This window comes from Giraffa tippelskirchi, chromosome 12 (genome assembly GCF_054371585.1).
Source record: "Giraffa tippelskirchi isolate mGirTip1 chromosome 12, T2T-mGirTip1v1.2.pri, whole genome shotgun sequence".
NCBI lineage: Eukaryota > Metazoa > Chordata > Mammalia > Artiodactyla > Giraffidae > Giraffa > Giraffa tippelskirchi.
The window spans coordinates 5,058,082-5,081,450 of record NC_137286.1 but is presented as its reverse complement, the minus strand read 5'-3'; the positions used below and the strand labels follow the sequence as shown (position 1 = coordinate 5,081,450).

The window sequence follows — 23,369 nt, the reverse complement described above, 5'->3', positions numbered from 1 at the left end:
TTACCAGCAGAGATAAATAGAATCCTCGTATCTCATTGTGGGCTAGGGCTCACTCCCTCTTCCCCCGGCTCCAAGCTAAGGTGCTTTACATAAGGAACTTCACTTCATTCTTACAACTGCCCTGAAAGCCAGGATTTTTCCCCACTGGGGCTCAGAGAGGTTCTGTCACTTGTCCACGGTCACACAGCTACTTAGTAAGGAGTGACGAAGCAAGGACTGCTCTCTTCTTCCTATTCGGTTTCTAGCTTGGTTGCCTTTAGGACTCAGCCACAGAAGCAAAGCATTTTTGAGCTGGAGGGGGCAGACCCTGGAGAAGTCCAGCTTGTCTGTGGTCAAAGCCCAGCAGGACGCAGAGGTGAGCCGGAATCTGTTGGGAGGCACAGACAAAGTTCTCCATGCCACGTGGGGACAACAGTGGACACCCAGAATGCCCAACCCCCAAAGCAGCAGCCCATGAGAGACATCTGCTGAGAATGTCCCACAGAAGATGAAATAAAGTCCATGCAGAGAATCTGGATACAGAAGAATGGACAAGGGAGAACTGCACCTTCAGCTGCCCACTCAGCACCTCCTCCGTGGCCTCCCTTGTCTTGCAGAAAGGCACCGCAAATGCCCAGCTGCTAGAATCAAAAATCTGGTATGCCTCACTTTCCTGCATCTTCCATATCCAATCTGTCAGCAAGTCCTGTGAGTCCTGCATCTAAAATACACTGATTTGACTCCTAGTGCTCACTCAGTCCTGTCCGACTCATTGTGACCCCATGGACAGTAGCCCACCAGGCTCCTCTCTCCATGGGATTTCCCAGGCAAGAGGACTGGAGCAGGTTGCCATTTCTTCCTCAGGGGGTCTTCCTGGCTCAGGGATTGAACCTGCATCTCCTGCATCTCCTACACTGGCAGGCGGATTCCTTAGTGCTGAGCCACCTAGGAAGTCCCAAATTTGACTGCTCTTCACCATTTCCACTCCCGCAGCGGGGCAGCTCACCTTCCCTCTCTGGACTACTGCATTAGCATGCCCCTCCATTCCCTGCTTCTGAAACCGGCTACCTTAGATTGGGACTCGAACCCAGCCAAAACCCACAGTCTTCCAACTGAGAACACAGTCCTGGTTTCAGGAGCTAATGAATCTCAGGTTCTTGATGTCTCATCCCAGAAAGAATTCAGAAAGAGACAAAAGTGATAGGTAAGACACGGATATATTCAGAGAGAACACACTCCATAGACAGACTGTGGGCCATCACAGAGGGCTAGTACAGTGCGGAATGTGGCATGGTTTGTTTTCATGGGCTGGTAATTTCATAGGGTAATGAGTGGGAAGATTTTTCTAACTATTTTGGGGAAGGGCTGGAAACTTCTAGGAATTGGGCCACCACCCGCTTTTTGGTCTTTTGATGGTGCCTTGCAACTGTCATGGCACCTCTGGGTGTGTCATTTAGCTTGCTGATTGTGGATCAAGGCCTAGTCGAAGTTGACTTGTCTGCCATCTTGGACTCATTTGATTGTAAGTGGCTTATGTTGTGTTCTTGGGCTATGTCATTCTTTCAAAAATTGTGCCCCGCCCCCTTCCCCTGTTTCACTTCCATTTGAACCCCTCAACAATCTAGTCTCCACAAAGCAGTGGGAGTCATTTTTTAGAAATGATTATGTAAGATAATCATTTACATGCAGAGTACATCACGGGAAATGCCGGGCTAGATGATGCACAAGCTGGAATCAAGATTGCCAGGAGAAATATCAATAACCTCAGATATGCAGATGACACCACCCTTACGGCAGAGAGCTGTATTTAGAAAAGGCAGAGGAACTAGAGATCACACTGCCAACATCCGTTGATAATAGAAAAAGCAAAAGAATTCCAGAAAAACATCTACTTCAGCTTCATTGACTAAGCCAAAGCCTTTGACTGTGTGGATCACAACAGACTGTGGAAAATTCTTCAAGAGATGGGAATATCAGACAATCTTACCTGCCTCCTGAGAATCCTGTATGCAGGTCAAGAAGCAACAGTTAGAACCGGACATGGAACAACAAACTGGTTCCAAATTGGGAAAGGAGTGTGTCAAGGCTGTATATTGTCACCCTGCTTATTTAACTTATATGCAGAGTACATCATGCAAAATGCTGGGCTGAATGAAGCATAAGCTGGAATCAAGATTGCCGGGAGAAATATCAATAACCTCAGATATGCAGATGACATCACTCTTATGGCAGAAAGTGAAGAGGAACTAAAGAGTCTCTTGATGACGGTGAAAGAGAAGAGTGAAAAAGCTGGCTTAAAACTCAGCATTCAAAAAACAAAGATCATGGCATCTGGTCCTGTCACTTCATGGCAAATAGGTGGAGAAACAATGGCAACAGTGAGAAACTATTTTCTTGGGCTCCAAAATCACTGCAAATGGTGACTGTAGCCATGAAATTAAAAGACACTTGCTCCTTGGAAGAAAAGCTATGACAGTGTATTGAAAAGCAGAGACATTACTTTGCCAACAAAGCTATGTTTTTTCCAGTAGTCGTGTACGGATGTGAGAGTTGGACCATAAAGAAGGTTGAGCACTGAAGAATTTATGCTTTTGAACTGTGGTGTTGGAGAAGACTCTTGAGAGTCCCTTGGACTGCAAGGAGATCAAACCAGTCGATCCTAAAGGGAATCAATCCTGAATATTCACTGGAAGGACTGATGCTAAAGCTGAAACTCCAATACTTTGGCCACCTGATGTGAAGAGCTGACTCATTAGAAAAGACCCTGATGCTGGGAAAGATTCAACACAGGAGGAGAAGGGGACAACAGAGGATGAGATGGTTGGATGGCATCATCGACTTGATGGACATGAGTTTGAGCAAGCTCTGGGAGATGGTGACGGACAGTAAAGTCTGGCATGCTGCAGTCCATGGGGCACAGAATCGGACGTGACTGAGCAACCGATCAACAACAAATGTGAGATAATATATGATTTAATACTCACTTCAAAAGTGTCTGAGTAGCTGCAGGCTGAATGGGTGTATCAATAAAAAATTATCAAGGGACTTCCCTGGTGGTCCAGTGGGTTAAGACTCCGAGCTCTCACTGCTGAGGCCCAGGTTCAGTCCCTGCTTGGAGAACTAGGATCCCACAAGCCATTGTTGTTCAGTCGCTCAGTCGTGTCCAACTCTTTGTGACCCCATGGACTGCAGCATGCCAGGCTTCCCTGTCCTGTACCATCTCCCAGAGCTTGCTCAAACTCATGTCCTTTGAATCGGTGATGCCATCCAAGCCATGCAGGACAGCAAAAAAAAAAGAAAGAAAGAATAATGTACAAGAGAAGGACTAAAAGACTGGTGGTTTTGAAACAGGAAGGAAGAGGGCAGGGCACAACTTTTGAGAGAATGATATAGCCCAAGGATACAACATAAACCAATTATAACCAAATGGGTGCAAGATGGCAGACAAGTCAACTTCACTAGACCTTAATCCTCAATCAGCAAGCTAAATGACACAGCCAGAGGCACCATGACAGTTCCAAGGCACCATCAAAAGACCATAAAGTGGATGGCAGCCCAGTTCCTGGAAATCTCCACCCCTTCCCCCAAATAGTTGGAATAACCCTCTCACTCATTAGCCTGTGAAACAGCCCAGCCCATAAAAGCTAACCACACCAGATACTGAGGCCACCAGACCTGCCCTCTGTGTTGGTCCATATTCTTGTCTGTGGAGTGTGTTTCTCTCCAAATGAATCCACTTCTTACCTATCACTTTGTTTCTCGCTTAATTCTTTCTGCAATGAGACATCAAGAACCTGGGCTTCATTAGGTCCTGAAACCAGGTACTGTGGGTTTTGGCTGGATTTGAGTCCAAGTCATGTGGGTTAGATCCCAAACTGGGTTTTGGCTGGGTTCAAGTCCCAATCTAAGGTAAAGAGCTTCGGTTTCTGATGCATGATACAATGTGGAATTCAGAGGAATATCTCCATTTGTATGGGGATTTGCTGTTAATGTTGTGTAGCTTTTGATGTGTGTGCTTTATGAATACAACACCATACACATTTCATTAAAAAAAATACTATATTTAGGTATCTATTAATAAAATTTGGACTACAAGAAGATCATACCAGTCAATCCTAAAGGAAATCAATGCTAAATATTCATTGGAAGGACTGATGCTAAAGCTGAAACTCCAATACTTTGGCCACCTGATGCGAAGAGCCAACTCACTGGAAAAGAAGCTGATGCTGGGCAAGATTGAAGGCAGGAGGAGGGGGCGGCAGAGGATGAGATGATTGGATGGCATCACCTGCTCGATGGACATGAATTGAGCAAACACTGGGAGATAGTGAAGGAGCCTGGGTTCCATGGGGTCACAGAGTCGGACATGATTTAGTGACTGAACAACTTCCCTGGAGTTGCAGTGGTTAGGATTCAGTGCTTTTACTGCCAAGAGCCTAGTTTGATCCATGGTTGGGGAACTAACATCCCGAAAGCCCGTGTTAATAGTTATGATTTTTTGTTCAACTAAAAGAAGAGCACAGCAGATGCAGGGCTTCCCATGACCTGCCTGCAGCATTCTCCTCCACCACCTTCAGAAGGTCAGGCAGGCCTGAGCCCACTCAGACATGGCTGCTTGGCCACCTTGGCCTCCTCTCCCCTGGCCCTCCCACCCTCTGTCCCAGTTAACTCCTGTGCCCAGTTAACACCTTAAGGTGGTTTCAAAGCTCAACTGTGCAGGTTCCCAATAGAAGGGCCGCCTGGTGACGTAGCTCCAGGAAGTCGCCTCCCTCCCCGTTGGCCCTACTTGGCTCTCCTGCAAATCCGGGCGAGCATCCCTCACCTGCATCCCGAGGCGGCTGTTCAGCTCCAGAAATAGCTCCTGTTTGTTTTACAACTTTGGGGCTGATACAGACGCCAGCCTCATTTAAGGTGGAGGAGGAGGTTCTTTGTCCCTGAGGTCGGCCTAAAACCTGCCCTGAGGACAGAACCACACGCGTGACTCAGGTCCTGCTAGAATTCCTCCAAGGGCTTGGGTGGCAAGTGGGATCAGAGCCTCATAAAACAGCCACTAGGCTCAAGTGGGGGGCCCGGCCAGCTTCAACCACTCACCCATAGTCCTGCGCAGCATGTAACTGATTGGCTGAGTTTAAAGCAGTAAGTGACAAGCTGGTTAGTTAGTTCTGCCCCCTCCCTGATGCTGAGGGCCCAAGGGGAATTAGGAAGATGTCCAGTTCCCATATTAAGCACCCCTCCGTGCGAGGCCTGGGAAACTCGCCGTCTGCTAACAGTGGAAGAAGAGAAACAGCAGGCACCCAAGGCTGCACAGAACTGCACCTGCGACGCTGGGGGAGGGGAGGGCCGCTCTGCATGGACAGTGAATGTCTCCATCGGTCCCGGCCGCGGTGACAGCCCCGTAGGCTGGTGGCTTGTAAACAACAGATACTCATTTCCCACAGTTCTGGAAGCCGGAAGTCTGAGATCAGGGTGCCGGCATGGCCGGGTTCTGAGAGCTCTCTTCCAAGCTGCAGATGGATGCCTGTTTCCTCACTGTCCTCACAGGGCAGAAGGTGACGAAGGGGCAGAGGGGCTCCCTGGGGTCCACTAGGAGACTAATCCCATTTGGGAGGGCTGCACCCGCCTGACCTAATCACCTCCCCGAAGTCCAACGCCACCACGTTGTTGCTCAGTCACTCGGTCACGCCTGACTCTTTGCGACCCCATGGTCTGCAGCCCGCCAGGCTTCCCTGCCCTTCACCACCTCCCAGAGCTTGCTTAAACTCATGCCCATCGAGTCGATGATGCCATCCAACCATCTCATCCTCTGTCATCCCCTTCTCCTCCTGCCCTCAGTCTTTCCCAGCACACTGGAGACTGGATTTCAGCACATGGATTTTGGTCAGGGAAATAGTTATTCCTTAGCAGGTTCTCTGCAGTGGTGGCATTTTAAACTGACAGGGCTTGGTACAGGGAATTAGTTTACAAAATCACTTGATGGGCTGAAAGCAATGGACCAGAAATCCACGACGGGGGACCTACCAACAAGGGCCCAGACCAGGAGGGTGGGGAATTGGGAGGCCACCACCAGCACTGTTCAAGGGTGCGCAGAGGGGAGGTGACCCAGCAGGGAGGTGACCCAGCAGGGAGGTGACCCAGGGATCAGGAAGCAGGGTGACTGCTGCCTCCAGCACCCAGGAAACAGAGGCATGGACCCAGACTCGCTGGTGTCTCTGTGATCTTGGCGCCAGAAAACCAAGCCCTGGAAGCCTTGCGGGGGCGGGGAGGTAGTGTTTAATATGGGAACCGGACTGGACATGATTTCCATCTGGAACCTGTCTTTCCAACTCCCAATGCAAAACGGCCCTCAGCATCACAGAGAGCCGAATGAACGAACTAGCCAACTAACCACCTAACTGCACTGCCACCTCCTACTTTAAATTCACCCTGTCATTCACACATTGCATATGCCTGCACACACCAAAGTTGACACTTTTGCCTTCCAAACTTGAGCATCAGTTATCACCCAGAAGCCCAGCTCCCAGGGAGTCTGGGAAGCAAGAAAGGAGGCTCCCAGTCCATCCTCCCAGCACCAAGGCTGGAGGGAGAAGGAGAAAAGCTGCCCACAGACCCGCCGCTGCTGGTCTAGGAGCTGGGTGGGAAGGGAGAAGACCCTCCCCATGGGTGCCACGGTGGGCAGTGGGGGCAGCAGGGGGTGGAGGCGAGCGGGCCAGAGTTCAGCTCCTGCAGAGCTCAGAGGTTCTGGGTCCCCTTCCCAGGCCTGTATCTCCTGGGGCAGTGGGGAGCTTTCCTGTAGACCATTGATCCAGGAGAGAAAAATCAATTAAAGCCCATTGACTGAAAAAATAACTTGGGCTGGAATTCTTCTAGCGGGAAGAAAAGCTCCAAGCCATAACTCATCTACTGCTCTATTAATAACACACAAAGCCACAGCCGATAAATAGAACAAGTGTGAAGTGTATACATTAACTTTATGCTGAGAAGTGGGGAACCGAGTAAAGCAGGGGAGGGTGGGGGGACGACATATGGGGACAGGAAAAGGGAAGACGAGGAAAGCAGGGGAAGAAGCCAGGGAGACAGAGGCAGAGAGGAAGGGACCAAGGACGGAGAGCTGGTGCAGAGCCGGCAACGGGGCCGTAGCCCCGCACGGGCAGCGAGGGGCCGGAGTGGGGAAAGGAGGGCTGGGCTCGTTCTTCCATACATAAGAACTCTATTTCCTTTGCAGTGAATATAAGAGATACGCCAAGCTTCTGGAAGCAGGCTCCCACTCTGCCCCGAGCCGCTGATGTGACCCATAACCGGTGGGAAGAGCCTCGAAGCACTGGCTTCTCACCCCGCTTCCTGGTGACCCAGATGTGTGTTGCCAGCTCCTTCTGGCCTCGGTGCTTCTTATCTTCGCAGTTGCTCAGAGTTCAGTAGGTACGTTTGTTTTCAATTCTTTAGGCTCTCCCTTGCCTCACCTAAGGTAACCATCACTAATGTGTACTCCCTGTTCCTCTCTTCACGCTCACACAACAGACAGATTGTCTCTGTGGATGTGGTGGGGGGTATGGGACAGAGAGCAGGAGGGAGGGAGGAAGGGGAGGATTCCACAGATACACACGCACAACCCCGGGCCTGCGGCTCCACTTAACGTAAACAGCACGCTGATTAGAATGGAGGGTTTCCCTCCTGCTGGAATGCTGGCGCTGGCCTTTGAGAGGAGGTTGAAGGGTCCGGGGTGCAGAGATGGAGCTTGGGGAGGGACAGGGCACATCTGATGTGACTGCAGAGCTTCTTGGAGTGAAGGCGTCGGGCTGACGGGAGGCTTGTGCGTACAGGAGGTCGTACAGGAAGTCGGGGCTGGGGCTGACTTGGGTCGACCTGATGATCAGAGCTTACGGAGGATGGCCATTAGCCAGGACGAGCGCGGGAAAAGCCCTTTCTACTGCCTGAACGCCTCACGTGGTTGGACGAAATCAGTTCTAGGGTCTCTGGACTCAAATTCTTTTTGTTTTGGTTGCTCCACGAAGCTTGCAGGAGCTTAGATGCCTGACACCCAGGGGCTGAAGCCTGGAACTCTAATCAGTAGGCCACCAGGGAAGTCCTCTCTGGACTCAAATTCTGCAACTCCCACCAAGTGAGTGAATTCTAACGCCACCTGAAATGAGAGTGTCCCCAGACAGCGTCTGCTACCTGCTGGGTCTGTCCTTCCCTGACCTCCTGGTGCTTAACAGGGTGGGTGGCTGCCATGTGGGACCATTTGATCTAGGGACCTCAAACTGAAACTGAAAGTCGCTCAGTCGTGTCTGACTCTTTGAGACCCCATGGACTATACAGTCCATGGAATTCTCCAGGCCAGAATACAGGAGTGGGTAGATGTTCCCTTCTCCAGGGGATATTCCAAACCCAGGGATCGAACCCAAGTTTCCCGCATTGCAGGCAGATTCTTTACCAGCTGAGCCACCTGGGAAGTCCAAGAATATGAAGTGGGCAGCCTATCCCTCCTTTAGGGGTCCAGACCCAGGAAGTGAACTGGGGTCACCTGCATTGCAGGCAGATTCTTTACTGCTGAACTACCAGGGAAGCCCAAGACATACCCTGAGGAATGGTTCCACTGGGGAACCGAACCCAGGACCTTCTAGTGACCTGGGCGCGCTGTTTTCTCATCTTCTGTGTAGTTTGCTGGGAAATCGATGATGCCACTGCACCTAGTGAGTAGCCAGAGCAACACCCAGGGGTGTGGGGACAGTGATTCTCCAGGGACAGTCTCAGAGGTGGGCATGCACTGGGGGAGCATTTTCAGGTGAAGAGAAGTCAAAGAACTTACTCTTCAACTACGAGGGAAGGAGGTGGCAGGTAGAATGCTTGAAAACGGTTAACCACTTCACTGTTCTTAGCTTTTTAAATAGGGAGAAAGCTCCCAGCCATTACTTTCCCTCCTGACAAGGAAATGTTACAGCTGGCTAAAATATTCAAAAGATCTGATACCAACTGAGAAATCCAAGCACAAATTCAAAATAGATGATTTGGCTCTTGTAAGCTTTTCTTCAATTGCTATTAAAAAAAGAAAAACAAAACCTGATTATAAAATACGTGTTTATTTGTACACCCACATTTACAGCAGCACTATTCACAACATCTAAAATGTGGAAGAAATTCAATTATCCACTGAGGGAATGAATGGATTAGTAAAATGTGATATGTGTGTGTGTGTGTATATATATGTGCATACATACAATGGACCGTTATTCAGCCTTAGAAAGAAAGGAAATTCTGACATGTATTATGATGTGGATACTGAGGACATTCTGTCAAGTGAAATAAGCCAGACATAAAATGAGAAACACTGCATGAGTCACCCACACGAATGACGTTATATCTGCAACAGTCAAGTTCACAGAGACAGAAAGGGAGTGGTGGGAGTCAGGGGCCGTGGGGAGTCTGAGTGGGGAGTTACTGTTCAACAGGAAGAGGGCTTCCGTTGGGCAAGAACAGAGCCTGGGGGACGGACAGTGGTGATGGATGCATAGCTACACAAACGTCCTCAGCACCAATGAACTGCACACATAAAAATGGCTAAGATGGGGACTTCCCTGATGGTCCAGTGGTTAAGAATCTGCCTTGCAATGCAGGAGTTACAGGTTCGATCCCTGATCCAGGAAGATCCCACATGCCCTGAAGCAACTAAACCTGTGAGCCACAACTACTGAGCCCAAGTGCCTAGATCCCGTGCTCCACAACAAGAGAAGCCACTGCAATGAATAGCCTGCTCAAAGCAACAGAGAGTAGCCCTCACTGCAATGAAGAGTAGCCCTCACTGCAATGAAGAGCCTCTGATGCAACTAGAGGAAGCCTGGGCACAGCAATGAAGACTCGGTACAGCCAAAAATAAATAAATAGATTAAAAAAAAAAAATGGCTAAGATGGTAAGTTTTGTGCCTTTTACCACAATAAAAAACAATCTAAAAGTAAAAATATATATGTGACAACTGCACCCAAATATAAAGAAAAAAAACACAACAACAAAAACGGGCCAAAATCCTCGTTCCCAGAAGCAAATGACACTGTTTTGACATGTTTACTTTCCACTTTTTCTAAAAGTTCATAGTATAGTATGTACATAAATGTGCTACATATTTTATTATTACATCATAGCATTTTTCATATTAAAAACATCTACAAAATTAAGAAATCAATACATACAAAATCTGTGGTTTAATAATATTCCGTGGGCTCCATACAGATAGACCTTAAAATCACTGAAGAATAAAACATATAGTAGGTTCTCCTTACTTATCTATTTTGTACGTAGTATCAGTGTATCAATAGTGTATACCTGTCAACCCCAATCTCCCAATTCCTCCCACCTCCCCCAAGAGATAACACTTTAGACACCCAGAGAGTAACACCTCCTTTGATCCCATTCCCCATCTTTTGCTCCTCAAGGGAATGACTTAGTCTCCTTGGTGGCAGCAGATCAACAACAGGCCCCTGCAACGTCCTCGCACCCCAGGACGAGGGTTTATACAAGAAGTCCAGTGAGTGCTGTGGGTTCCCGGCTCCACAGGGCCGCCTAACCACTGACTCTGCAACCCCCTTCGCCTTTTCTTCACAGTCATGAGGTAAAGACACAGTCCCAGCCATCACGCTGGTTTCTGGGCAGGAAGGAAGAAGAGGGGCTGTCTCTTGGGGTTTGCCTTTCTATTAGGGAAGAAGAGCCTCTCTAATGACACCCGTTTCCCCCGACATTTCATTGGCCAGACCTGGGTCACATTCTCCCTCTCCCCAACCTCAGACCCATCACTGGCTACAGGAAGTAAGACTGTTTAGCCGATTATGACTTAACCCCGGAGCTAAGGTCATTCCACCCTCTCTTATCTCAAAAGATCAGATTTCTGTTACCTGAAGGAAAATACTGGGGCTCTGAAAGGACAGGGCACGGGGTCTGGGAGGAGGGGGGTTGCCAGTTGACACCAGAGTGGATGCCAGGGGAACCCGATGTCTTCTGCTAAAGAAATGCACACATGTACATTCGTGCGACATACAGCCACATGTTCAAGTACTCCTTGAGGCTGTTTCTGGAAGGGATTTCCGATGTGCAACCCCAGTTTATGTCAAGGCTACGTGAGTCGGCTGCTAATATCGAGCTGGCGCAATAACGTGATGGATAACAGTCCAGATGCCTCCCATCTCCATAGACTCCTAAGACAGACACAGCCGATCAGATGAAGACTTACCTATTGCTTTTGGTCTGTAATAGGTAAGTGACTACATTTGGATCCTGAAAAACAGTTTGAACAGAGGATGGGAAAAGGTGACTTAAGAGCTACACACACGTGCAAGCAAGCAGGGGCTGGCTGGCAGCTCTGAACACGGACAGGGAGGAGTCCTGGTAAACCTTGACACCATGAAGTCACAGCTGAACGTGGCTGCGCCCACTTTAGGTGGAGCCAGAAGTGGTCGGGCTTGAGTCTCCCATTGAGTAGCCTCTGCATCTAGAATTCAGTGGTTTGGAGGGGGAAAAAAAAGGATGAGCAGAGTCGCATCCAAGGGAATCTACTACTTAACGGCTGGAAGAGATGTGTGTGAGCAGATCTATAAAACACCTGTCTGCCTGTAAAGCATGCAGCATTGTTACTTGCTGACCACTGAGTTAATACACCAATCAATAAGGCATTTACTTCGACAGGAAATGGTCTATGTGGATTCTTTGTTGTGGCAATTGCATCAGGGCTTTGCTTGTAGTAGTAACGTTTGCTTTGAGAGGGCTGGAGGAAAGATTGTATGAGCTTTGACCCGGCAGGTCAAAATAAGGCTGTTTTTCCAAAGCAGTCTCATTAAAGGGTTTCATTTTTGAACATGCTTTTGAGAAATAACTAGAAATATACACTTTTGGATATTGGGTCGGCGAAAAAGTTTGTTCCGGTGTTCGTAAGATGTTACAGAAAAACCTAAACAATTATTTTTGCTGAACCAACAGTTTGGGACAAGCTATATATAGTCTACTTTTTTCACTGTTGAACTTCCTAGAACTACGTCTAATTTCCAGACACTGTTTTTACTTGCTTGCATGTATGGAAATTCATAGTACTCACAAAATCTCAGGGACAAGTAAGCTAACAAAGGTCTGTATAGTTAAAGCTATGGTTTTTACAGTAGTCATGTACGGATGTGAGAGCTGGACCATAAGGAAGGCTGAGAGCCGAAGAACTGATGCTTTCAATCTGTGGTGCTGGAGAAGACTCTTGAGAGTCCCTTGGACTGCAAGGTGATCAGACCAGACCATCCTAAAGGAAATTAAGCCTGAATATTCATTGGAAGGACTGATGCTGAAGCTCCAATACTTTGGCCCCCTGATGCAGAGAGCCGAGTCACTGGAAAGGACCCTGATGCTGGGAAAGACTGAAGGCAGGAGGAGAAGGGGGGATGACAACGGACGAGATGGTTGGGTGGCATCATTGACTCAACAGACATGAATTTGAGCAAACTCTGGGAGATAGTGAAGGACAGGGAAGCCTGGTATGCTGCAGTCCATGGGGTGGCAAAGAGTCAGACACAACTGAGCAACTGAACAACAACAAAATAAGCTAAATTCAGAACTCCCTGAGAGTTTGATTACGCTAAGACTCTGCCACACTGCTTAGCCTGTGAAGCAGCATTTTCCTGTCCCTCCCCATCTCCCATCCAGGTAAACCACTGTTTATTTAACACTTAGGATGTTCCAGGCCCTGAGCATTCAGATGCATGAACAGCTACAAAAAAGCAGAAGAAACATCCTTGCCTTCCAGAAGCTTCCAACTCAGGAACTGTCTACGAGGAATTAAAGTGAAAGCCAGCTAAGTGAAGAGGACAGCAGGTTGGGAAACAGAAGCCCAGGGAGGGGCTTCTCTGCAACTGGGGGGTCTGGGGGGCCTGGGGGGCCTGAGGCAGGACTGGAGCTGAGCAGAGAGGTTGGGAAATGTGAGGAAGGCATTCATGAATGAAATGAGTGTGAACAAAGGGGTAGAAAACGAAGGGGCATTTCCACCAACAGGCACATCTATGAGGCTGTGTGGGGGAGGGGCTCAGGATGGAGCAGAAGGGGGAGAGAAAAACAGTCACAGATGAGGAGATTTATTTAGTACCTATTACATGCCAGGGACTTCCCTAGTGGCTCAGATGGTAAAGAAGCTGCTTGCAACTTGAGAGACCAGGGTTCAATCCCTGGGTTGGGAAGATGCCCTGGAGAAGGAAATGTCAGCCCACTCCAGTATTCTTGCCTGGAGAATCTCATGGTCAGAGAAGCCTGGCGGGCTATAATCCATGGGGTCGCAAAAAGTCTGACACGACTAAGCGACTAACACACACACACACACACACACACACACACACACACACACACACGCACGGCAGAAGCACTGTATGTACTATTTCAATCAAACACTACAACAATCGTGAATAGTAATATTCTGATCCTACAGATCAAGAAACTGGTCCAGAAGGAGTTTCCTGGTAGCCTAGTGGTTAAGATTCTGGGCTCTCAATGCCAGGGCCAACACCTGCTGGGGAAACTGAGCAACGCAGCCCCCTCTCCCCCACCCCCCAAAAAGGAGAAATTTTTTAAAAAGGAAAAAAAGAAATGTAACAGAGGAGAAAAGAAGAGGACTGAAAAGTGGGGTATCATTCCACGATGAGGCTGCCAGACAAAATATAGGACACCTAGTTAAATCTGAATTTCGGATAAACAAGGAAGACTTAAAAGAAACTGACCCAGAGACGTCAAAACACTCACCTGAGATCACTGAACCGATAAACAGAGGGACCGACATTCAAATCTGGGTCTGTCTCATGGACATTTCCTTTTTCCCCCTGCTATGCTACATTTCCCTTTTAGCCCAGCTAAGGAGCTGGGACTTTTTAGAAAACTTTTTATTTTATACTGGAGTATAGTTGATTAACAATGTGGTGGTACTTTTCAGGTATACAGCAAAGTGATTCAGGTGTACACATGCATGTAAATATTCTGCATTCCACAGGTGGCAGGGGTGGAGGAGGACACCAGGAGAAGCAACGCTGGGTGTTTCTGCTCGGATAGGGCCGACCGTGCGTCCTGCGTTGGGCTGGCCCTGGTCCACTCTGAGGCTGGAGGCAGAAGAGAAACTGTCCCTGCCCTCAAAGAAGGCACAGCTTTGTGGACAAGCAGGAAGACTAACAGTCACTTTCATGGTGAGGACGATGACAGCAGTTTGGGCAGAATGCTACGGAAATGCCCTTCCAAGGAAGGCTTCTTAGAGATGTCATCTGAGCTGCTTTGGAAGAGCAGGAACGTCGAAGGCAGTGAGAAAGGATCTCCCAGGCAGAGAACAGTCTGTAAAAAAAGCTCTGAACCACTGGAGCTGGGAGAGGCGGGTGAGATGGAAAACGAGGCTGCGGGTTTCAAATGCCTGGTGGAGGAGCGGCTCCAAACTTGAGTTTCGACTGGAATGATGTGGTTCCACCTGCAGGTCAGAAAACCTCCGGAGAGCCTTGGGAAAGGAGGGCTGGAACAGGTAGCACAGCTGGTTGGCAAAGGTTTTGGTAAGACGGCGGGGCTGGGGCCTGCAGCACAGCAGGGACAGCGGGGGTGGAGAAAAGCTGGTGTGAGAAACATTTAGGAGAACTTGATGGCTACACACGGTGGGGGTTCTGGAGCCAGGGGGGTCGAAGATGGTTTCCAGATTTTGGTTCTGGGTAAGCGGGTGTGACGGGTAAGTGGGGAGGGGCAGAGCGGAGGAGGCTGTCAGGCAGACCCCGCGGGACCCCCGAGGATGGACAGTGCACGTGGATCTAGAGCCCTGGGGAGAACCAGAGACACAGCTGAGAATCGTCAGCTGCACGTGGCTGTCAAGGCCACGAGGATGGACGGGTCAGGGGGACACGGGACAGCGGGCAGGAGGAGGGGAAGGGCCAGAGGAGGGAGTCAGAAGCAAGAAGACGGAGCAGGTGGACGAACAGGATGGCAGAGCCAAGGAGCGGGAGGATGAGAAAGCGAGGTCAGAAAGGCCTTCTGTGCGGGCTCCATGCAGGTGATGACGCGGGGCCTGCGGCTCAAGGGATGGAGCGGAGATGGGTCAGCACAGACCTGCTCTCAGGGCTTGGCTGGGACTGAAAGGAGACGGGCAGCGGCTCCAGGGGGACATGGGGTCAAGAGAGAGCCCTGTTTCTAGAGACCGGGAGAGACATCACCAAGGGAAGAGAGCCCGGGATGCAGGGCATGTCCTGAAGGGGAGCGCTGGTGGAGATGGGACACGGGCTCAGCCAGAAGCGGCCACGAAGGGACACCAGGCATCTGAGGGAACGAACTCGGATCCCTCCAACTGCCTTGAAGCAGGGGACGCTGGTGCTGGGCCACTGCAGGGAGGCAAGGGAACGGAGAGGAGGACACAGGCAGATTTCTTATGAGCTTTCAGAAAGTTCCTTTAGAGAATCTGCTGAGCAAAATGGTGGCACGGGGGCAGGAGCAAGGACAAGGGAAAAGAAGTGTTAAGTGACATCGAACGCTCAGGCGATGCTGGGGACCATAAGTCATGGCAGAAATCTACACACGAGTGGTGTTTCCCCCGAAGATCCCAGCATCTCAGAAGTACAGGGTCGAAGTGAGTGGACCCAACGGGGACGTTTTATGGGCCATAAGCAGTAAGGGAACCTGAAAGAAAAAGTGAAAGTGAAGTCGCTCAGTCGTGTCCAACTATTTGCAACCCCTTAGACTATAACCTACCGGGCTCCTCAGTCCATGGAATTTTCCAGGCGAGTACTGGAGTGGGTTGCCATTTCCTTCTCCAGGGGATCTTCCCAACCCAGGGATCGAACCCGGGTCTCCCGCATTGCAGGCAGACGCTTTACCGTCTGAGCCACCAGGGAGGCCAAGGGAACCAGAGGATGCTGGTAACTGCTCATGGGGTTCTGGGCTGGGATGGAAAAGAGGGATTAGAAAACGTAAGGTCTGAGGCCGAACGAAGGGGTAACAGGGAAGAGGGGGCGGGAGTCGGAGACGAGAGGATGTTGGGAGTTTGAGATGCCAAAGGGTGGCCCCGCTCCCAGGGATGACGTGGACCAGGACGTGGTGGCTGAAGAGGTGGGAGGGAAAGTGACTGGGGTTTCGGAGGCCAAGATACAAAGAAGCTGCTGCAACTGAGACGATGCAGGGGTGGAGTGGCCTGGGTTCGAGAGAGAGAGAGAGAGAGAGAGAGAGAGAGAGAGAGTTTACATGCCGGGTCTTCAATGAGCACGGGGCAGGGTGAGCAGATGACAGGGACGGACATCATGGGGTGATGGCTTCAGTCTCAGGGTCAGCACTGCCTTTGGTAGGACTTGGTCAGACAGTCACTAAGGAAAGAGGCAGGCAATCCTTGACCACATTCTTGCCACAAGGGCGTCTCTGTTTACTCAAAACAGTGCAAGGACACACCCAATCCATTCCATGGGGAGTAAGAGGAAGGGACGGTTTACAATATGCTAGTCGTTCCTCTGCACGTCACCCCTTAAAGCTGTGAGCGCTAAGGAAGTTCGCTGGCAACCCCGTCCTGGGACGTGGAGGCGGGAGTCCTCCCGGGACTGCCGTTTCCGAGTGGCAGCTGCTGACCCCACCAGAGCTTGCTCGAACTCACGTCCACTGAGTCGGTGATACCATCCAAGCATCTCATGCTCTGTTGTCCCTTTCTCCTCCCGCCCTCAGTCTTTCCCAGCATCAGGGTCTTTTCCGGTGAATCGGCTCTTCGCATCAGGCACCCAAAGTACTGGAGATTCACTTTCAGCATCAGTCCTTCCAATGAATATTCAGGGCTGACACTGTGGCTGGTTTTAGGGCTCATCCTTAGGCCAGACCCCGTGCTTACCTGCACACGTAAGAATTCATTTGCTAGGCAGACTTTTCTTAAAGACATCTGCCATTATCAGTGCTTAAGTTTTGAGTCTCTCCGGGGTGGATGACTTTCCATTAAAAGTAGGATAAAACAATTCCTTTTGTGTTTTCTGTCAACCAGAACTCAGTTTTTCAACCCAGGAGCTCCTTGGAAGTGTGTCTACTTTGGAGTCCAGCTGCTCGTGTCTTCCTGCCGTTACTTTTCCTCTTGTGACACAGAGGTGCTTTGGCTGGGAAGGGTAAACCCAGGAAGACTCAGTCAGGGCGTGGTCACAGTGGGGTCAGGAGAAGGGGATGACAGCGGATAAGATGGCTGGATGGCATCACAGACTCAATGGACATGAGTTTAAGCCAACTCTGGGAGACAGTGAAGGACTGGGGAGCCTGGTGTGCTGCAGCCCAAGGGGTTGCAAAGAGTCAGACGCGACTGAGCGACTGAACAACAACCAAAACCAGCCCAGAAGCTGAGAGATGAGTGGAAGAGGCTTGTTTACTTAGAATGAGTGGGTAGGAAGGACGTGTAACAGACCTGGGGAGTGTCAACACTTCACGCAGGTTACCTATCACCACAGCTGATTCCTGTTTGTCTGAAGACTGGTATCGCTAGGCTTGATTTACAGCTAAGGAAATGAAGAGTTAAAAGGCTACAGGACCTCGGGGACATCTCCTGTGTGACAAAGGGCACGGTCAGGCCCTCACCCGCTAAGATGACTCCTCTCTCGCCACTCCTCAGCTCTGCTTGCCTAAGTGCCTCTGTAGCTGGTGTGCCTTCCAAGGCTTGGAACTCCAACCCATTTCCACTATTAAGTCCAAGTGGGAACTCTGAACAAGGAATGGCTCATGAAAAATGATAGAGAAAAAAAGTAGGACACGATGTCAGTAGCGAAGTACTGAGAAAAACCTCAGGCATCTCAATAGCAGTTTCAGGGGATTCATTTGTTAATTTGATGCATTTCCAAGGCAAACTTATAGCTCTTTCACACTGAGTGCTGTGCATGCATGCTAAGTCGCTTCACTTGTGTCTGACTCGTTGTGACCCTATGGACTGTAGCCCACCAGGTTCCTCTGTTCATGGGATTCAAGAATACTGGAGTGGGTTGCCATGACCTCCTCCAGGGGATCTTCCAGACCCAGGGATCAAACTCGTGTCTCTTATGTCTCCTGTACTGGCAGGCAGGTTCTTTACCACTAGCGCCACCTGGGAAGCCCCGAGTGCCTGTTATGCATTTATCGCAAATATTTACAACTTTATCATCCAATTTATTTTACCTACTTCCTTTTCACTTAGAAATTAACTTTTTTTTCTTTAAAGGCTAGTTTCCAGCCAAACGCTGTCCTGGGCACCGCGTGATTAACTCTCAAGACCCAGGTGAAATGTCTCCTCCCCAGGAAGGCCATTATCTGACCAGCTTGGGCTAGGTCATCTCGTTCCCAAACTCTCCACTTGTTGCCAGGACTGCCAAGCGGAAGCGAGACCAGTATCGAGCTCTCTAGTCACGGCCTGCCTCCAGTCTGAGCACATCATCTTGTCCTCTGGCCTCATAGAGCAGGTGCTTGACAAACGGGGACGAACAGCTGGGCTCATTTAATCTGCTACGTCACACTGCCTTTTAGCGAAGGGAGAAAGTCCTGCTCAGACGCGGCGAGTCACCCCACTCTCACCGAGCTCCTCCTGTTCCAGCACTAACCGGCCTCACACAGATGCAGGAGGGGGCTGGCTTCTTGTATTTCTGCCCTGCAGTAAGTGTGCTGTGCGACAAGTGTGCCTATCAGACTACCGCAGACTCAAGACAGAACTTTCCTTCCGTTCAGGCACACGTGCCGCATTCATTTAGATGGGCAGATGGCAGAGCGACTGCAGCACCAAGTCGATTTAACTTCTACTTTGGAGGGACATACAGTGTGCAAAGTAGAGAAAAAAAGGGGTCAATTTATCACTAGAGATCTCAACCTTCCTTAGATTCATGGGCAATAACCAGATTCGTTTCCTGGACTAAACCACTTAGCCTCAGAAAAAGTCTAAGATCTTATACAAGTCAACGACATAAAATGTTGCATCAGTGGTGTCAGCTTTGTAGATGTGTGAAATTAGGATCTATCACCACAGTTGAAGCTCCAAATCTAATATATGCATTGATTCTGGGGGTAGGGAGGAGGGTCCCTTGAACAGGCCCAGTTTCAAAGATTCCACAATCAAGAACACACTATAGGTTTGATGATTAAGAAAAACATGTACGTACCTACATTGCTGCTTTAGTCAGTAAGTCGAGTCTGACTCTTTGTGACCCCATGGACTATAGCCCACCAGGCTCCTCTGTCCATGGGATTTCCCAGGCATGAATACTGGAGTGGGTTGCCATTTCCTTCTCCGGGGGGATCTTCCTGACCTAGGGATCAAACCTGTGTCTCTTGCACTGGCAGGCGGATTCTTCACCACTGAGCCACCAGGGAAGCCCATACACACTGACAGTTTTTATTTAATTTGTACTGATTCAAACGAGGGATGACCCACCGCAGGCAAGGGACCAGAGACGCTCATGAAGATTAGGTACCATCTAAGACCCTGCACACACCCTAATCTTGTCAGCAATCCACTCTTTTGAAACTTTGCAGAAGGAGTAAAGACTGTTACTGTCCCATACCTCTGCCTGACTATATAACCTCTCCCTACTCACCAGGAAGGGGGGCACAGTTCTTGAAGTACTACTAGCCTACTGTGTTCCACCTCTGTGTGGCAGTCATAAAGCCACTCTTTCGTTCTCCGAAACAATAAAACCCCAAAACAAACAAGCTAGGTCTAACTAAATGCTTAAATACAAACTTTCATCCTGATTTTTTTTCTAAATATTTCATTGGAAACTTAGTTTGGCTCTGAAACAGGGTTTGACCCCCAAATTTATAAAGGCTCCAGCAGCCTAACAAAAGGCAAACACTGTTAGCTCTAGCTGCAGCCCTATCACCACATCTTGCAACGTGACCTTCAACAGCTCCTCTCTCAGCTAGTTTCCTTAGTGGCAAAAGGGACTGGGCTAGTGTAACCACACTGTAACCTGAATATTCACTGAAGGACTGATGCCGAAGCTCCAATACTCTGGTCACCTGATGTGAAGAGCCAACTCACCGGAAAAGACCCTGATGTTGGGGAAGATGGAAGGCAGGAGAAGAAGGGAACGACAGAGGATGAGATGGTTGGATGGCACCACTGACTCAATGGACATGAGTTTGAGCAAATTCTGGGAGATAGAGAAGGACAGGGGAGTCTGGCATGCTGCAGTTTATGGGGTCGCAAAGAGTAGGACAACTTAACAACAACACTGTTACCGATGCAGAACACCAACTCCAAAAGAACTAATATTAGAAATAATCAAAGAGCGACTTCATGGGGCAGCCAAGCTAGTTTGCGGTAAGGAAAGTTAACTTAGCATGAGTTCACTGCCTGAACTGTTTCTGATCTTTTAGAAATAGAAATAAGGTAGAATTGGATTTGTTAGGCTCCTTATAATTAATAAATGAGAAGATACTCTGAAAAAAGGAGAAAAAGAGATATTGGTGTCTTTCAATTCATACCCTTTATTCTCCCACCCACTCCCACCCTCTACCCTCTCCACACGTCCCCCCCCAAGCCCCGTGGTCTTACGGCCCAGTTGGAAACCTAATGGAGGTTGCAGGAAGGGAGCCATGAGGTGCAAGGGAGGAGCGGTGACATCCAAAGGGCTGTGCAACGGTCCATACTGTTTGTCCGGCGCTGTCCTGTCAAGGGACACACTCCCGGCAGGTTGTCTGTCTCATCTCCTTAGCCACTAGTGAGCTCGGACTCACTTCACACATGTCTCACGAGTCTTCCCGTCTTCTACCTTCTTATGTAGTTGCTGACATTCATTTCCACGGTGGATGGGAAGTTTCGCCGAAGTTCTTAAGACACGTAGAACAGTCGAGCATTGTCACACACAAGTCCTCTCTGTCATGGTGCCTTCGTTTTTTGATGAACCAAAAAGCAAACAATCATTCCACACGCACAAGGCATTAAGCTGTCGACAAACCCAGCCACGGTCTCTGTCCTCACGATCGGAAGAATAAAAGCAGGCAAACATGGCTGTAAAATACCCAGTTTAATTAAGTGGCATTAGCTAGTTTTCTTGCTGCCAAAAGAACAGGACTCTGGCTCAGACGGTAAACAACCTGCCTACAATGCGGGAGACCTGGGTTCCATCCCTGGGCCAGGAAGATTCCCTGGAGAAGGGCATGGCAACCCACTCCAGTATTCTTGCCTGGAGAATCCCTATGGACAGAGGAGCCTGGTGGTCTCCAGTTCATAGGGTTGCAAAGAGTTGGACACGACTGAGCAACTAAGGCCCTTAAGCACACAAAAGTTCAGAGGGAAGGTTTACTGGTTCACTCTGCCCAAAGAGAACAGAATAAAAGCAATAAAATTAGCCCTACCTTTAGAGGCCTGTGGCTCTGGAACTGCACTTTAACCTGTCCTTTTCAATGGATTTTCACCTTCAGCAGCCAATGGAAGCAGGCTAGAGCAAATACAGCGCAGTGTCTTTGCACGCCTATTCATAAGCTACTCTATAGCTAAAGAGCAGAAAACAAGCGTCTCTCCCATCAAGGAAAACTCAAGCCTTAATCCAACAGGTCACCTACTCTAGGACAATTTTTACGTTATTCATGCAGCAGGGGAACAGCTGGGCCCTCTCCGTGTTTTCTCCCACCCACCACCATTCCTGACAGTTAAACCATTCCAGCCTCCTCCACTTGACTGTGAACTCTGCACACCCGTGACTCAGAAGGTAAGTGACCTAACTGGGTACTTCCCCCATTTCTCGTATCTATGGGGAAGTATCAACTACTTGCAAAAACATCCTCCCATCAATTACTAGAGAGTGGGGAAAGTGAAATTAATTAAGCTACATACAAATTCTCCCACAACTGGTTTTTCACTTGTGAACCATTTATGCAGAATTTATAAGCTATGAAGCCAGAAATGACTTATTTCAACAGATGTGACTTTCTCAAACTGTGTGGGCACAACACTCCAATGGGAATTACTCAGAATTTAAAACTCTGATGCAAAGAGAGAATGATCTAATGTTTCACTCCGTACACTAACATTCAAGTCCATGCCATTTCAAAATAAGTGGGGACTAAATGAGACTGACAAAATCACTTTTTAATTAGAATATACAAACTTTCCTCTAAAGGTTCTTAAAAACGACACCTGCTTGCTTTAACAAGTTGGATCTAAGGTTGATGTAGTACAGTTCAGAATAACCATGGTGTTCAACTGCGTGAATACTGCTCCGAAAGACATGGTAAAAGTGAATACACATTTGAGAAATTACACAGCAAAAGAAGTACAAAAAAGACACCCTCTCTCAGTTTCTCGTGATTTTCTTTCTTAAAAACTAGCTTTTATTTCTATTGCTTCAAACCCAAAGTCAGGTCGACCAAAACAACGAAGAAGGGCAAGACCACATCGCTGCAACATAGATAACTATTTAGGAAGGTTTAACTTGCCTAGAATTCGCGCCAGAAAAGAAAAAAAAAAGGAGGGGGGGACTTCTGCTGCAGGTATAAAGGAGAACTGGGCGGGAAAATTTGTGGCATTTTCAACAAGGAGACAAATGAAAAGCCTGGCGAGCGTGAGGAGGAGCGTCTACACGGGTGAGAAAGAGGTGAAGACGGTGGTCGAGGGAGACGACGACTGGCTCGAGAGCGAAGAAAGGGAAGCCGAGAAGGAAATGCTTGGAAGCCACAAAAAGCCAAGCCACCGGCCCGGCGGCCGGGACCCTGCAGCCAGTTCTAAGATCTACGGGGAAGCAGACATCCAACGGCTAAGTCGCAGGTTTCCGCGGGTCACGAAAGGATAACGGACATCCTCCCAACGGCGGGCCCGGGGGCGCGGCGCGCCGCTTCCGCCCGGCCGAGCCGCCCGGGACCCTGCGGGGAACGCGGCCGCGGAGCTCGCGGCGAGATGCGGGCCCGCGGGGGCCGGCCGGCGTTCCCCTTCGCCGCCAGCCTTTGTTCGCCTGGCCCTGCTCCCCCCTCACCCGGCCGCCGTCGCCCGCCCGGAGCCGGGTGCCACGAGCAAACGCCGCCTGACGCGAAAAACGAGGCACAGGCGCTTCTCGTCAAACCAGACTTTATTGGGGGCCGCCGGGGCCGCCCCGTGCGCGCCGCCAGCTCCCCCCGCGTGGCCCGCCGGCCGGGACGCCGCGCTTGGCTCGGCCGGCCCCGCCCCGCCCCGCAGGCCCCCTCCCCCGCGGCGCTGGGGGGGCCGCGCGGACGGCTCACCGGCTCCCGAGGCGGCGGCGGCGGCGGCGGCGGCGGCGGCGGCGGCTGCAGCGTCGACGCCCCGCTCCAGAGGGCGGCCCGGGGCCCCCCGGGGCGGCGGGCTTCGCGGCTGTTGCACCGCGGAGGGCGGGAGCCGCGCGACCAGCGGCGAAGGTGGCGGCTGCGGCGCGCTGACGTCACGCGCAGCGGCCAGCCAGCGCGCGCGCGGGGGGAAGAGGAGGGGGGAGTCGTCCCG

At 50.0% G+C, this 23,369-nt stretch overlaps 1 long non-coding RNA gene across 2 annotated transcripts; it reads right to left on the bottom strand.

The window, feature by feature from the left end:
* Nucleotides 1-10,006: 10,006 nt before the first annotated feature.
* LOC145529409 (uncharacterized) lies at nucleotides 10,007-23,303 on the bottom strand. 2 transcript variants are annotated; one of them, XR_014071192.1, is made up of 3 exons: nucleotides 19,078-19,208; nucleotides 13,730-15,622; nucleotides 10,007-11,453 (listed from the first exon to the last, which is right to left on the bottom strand). It is a non-coding gene; the product is annotated as an uncharacterized LOC145529409 (long non-coding RNA). The 2 variants fall into 2 exon arrangements; XR_014071193.1 differs by lacking the exons at nucleotides 10,007-11,453; nucleotides 19,078-19,208 and adding an exon at nucleotides 23,135-23,303 and having other exon boundaries at nucleotides 13,852-15,622.
* Nucleotides 23,304-23,369: the final 66 nt, after the last annotated feature.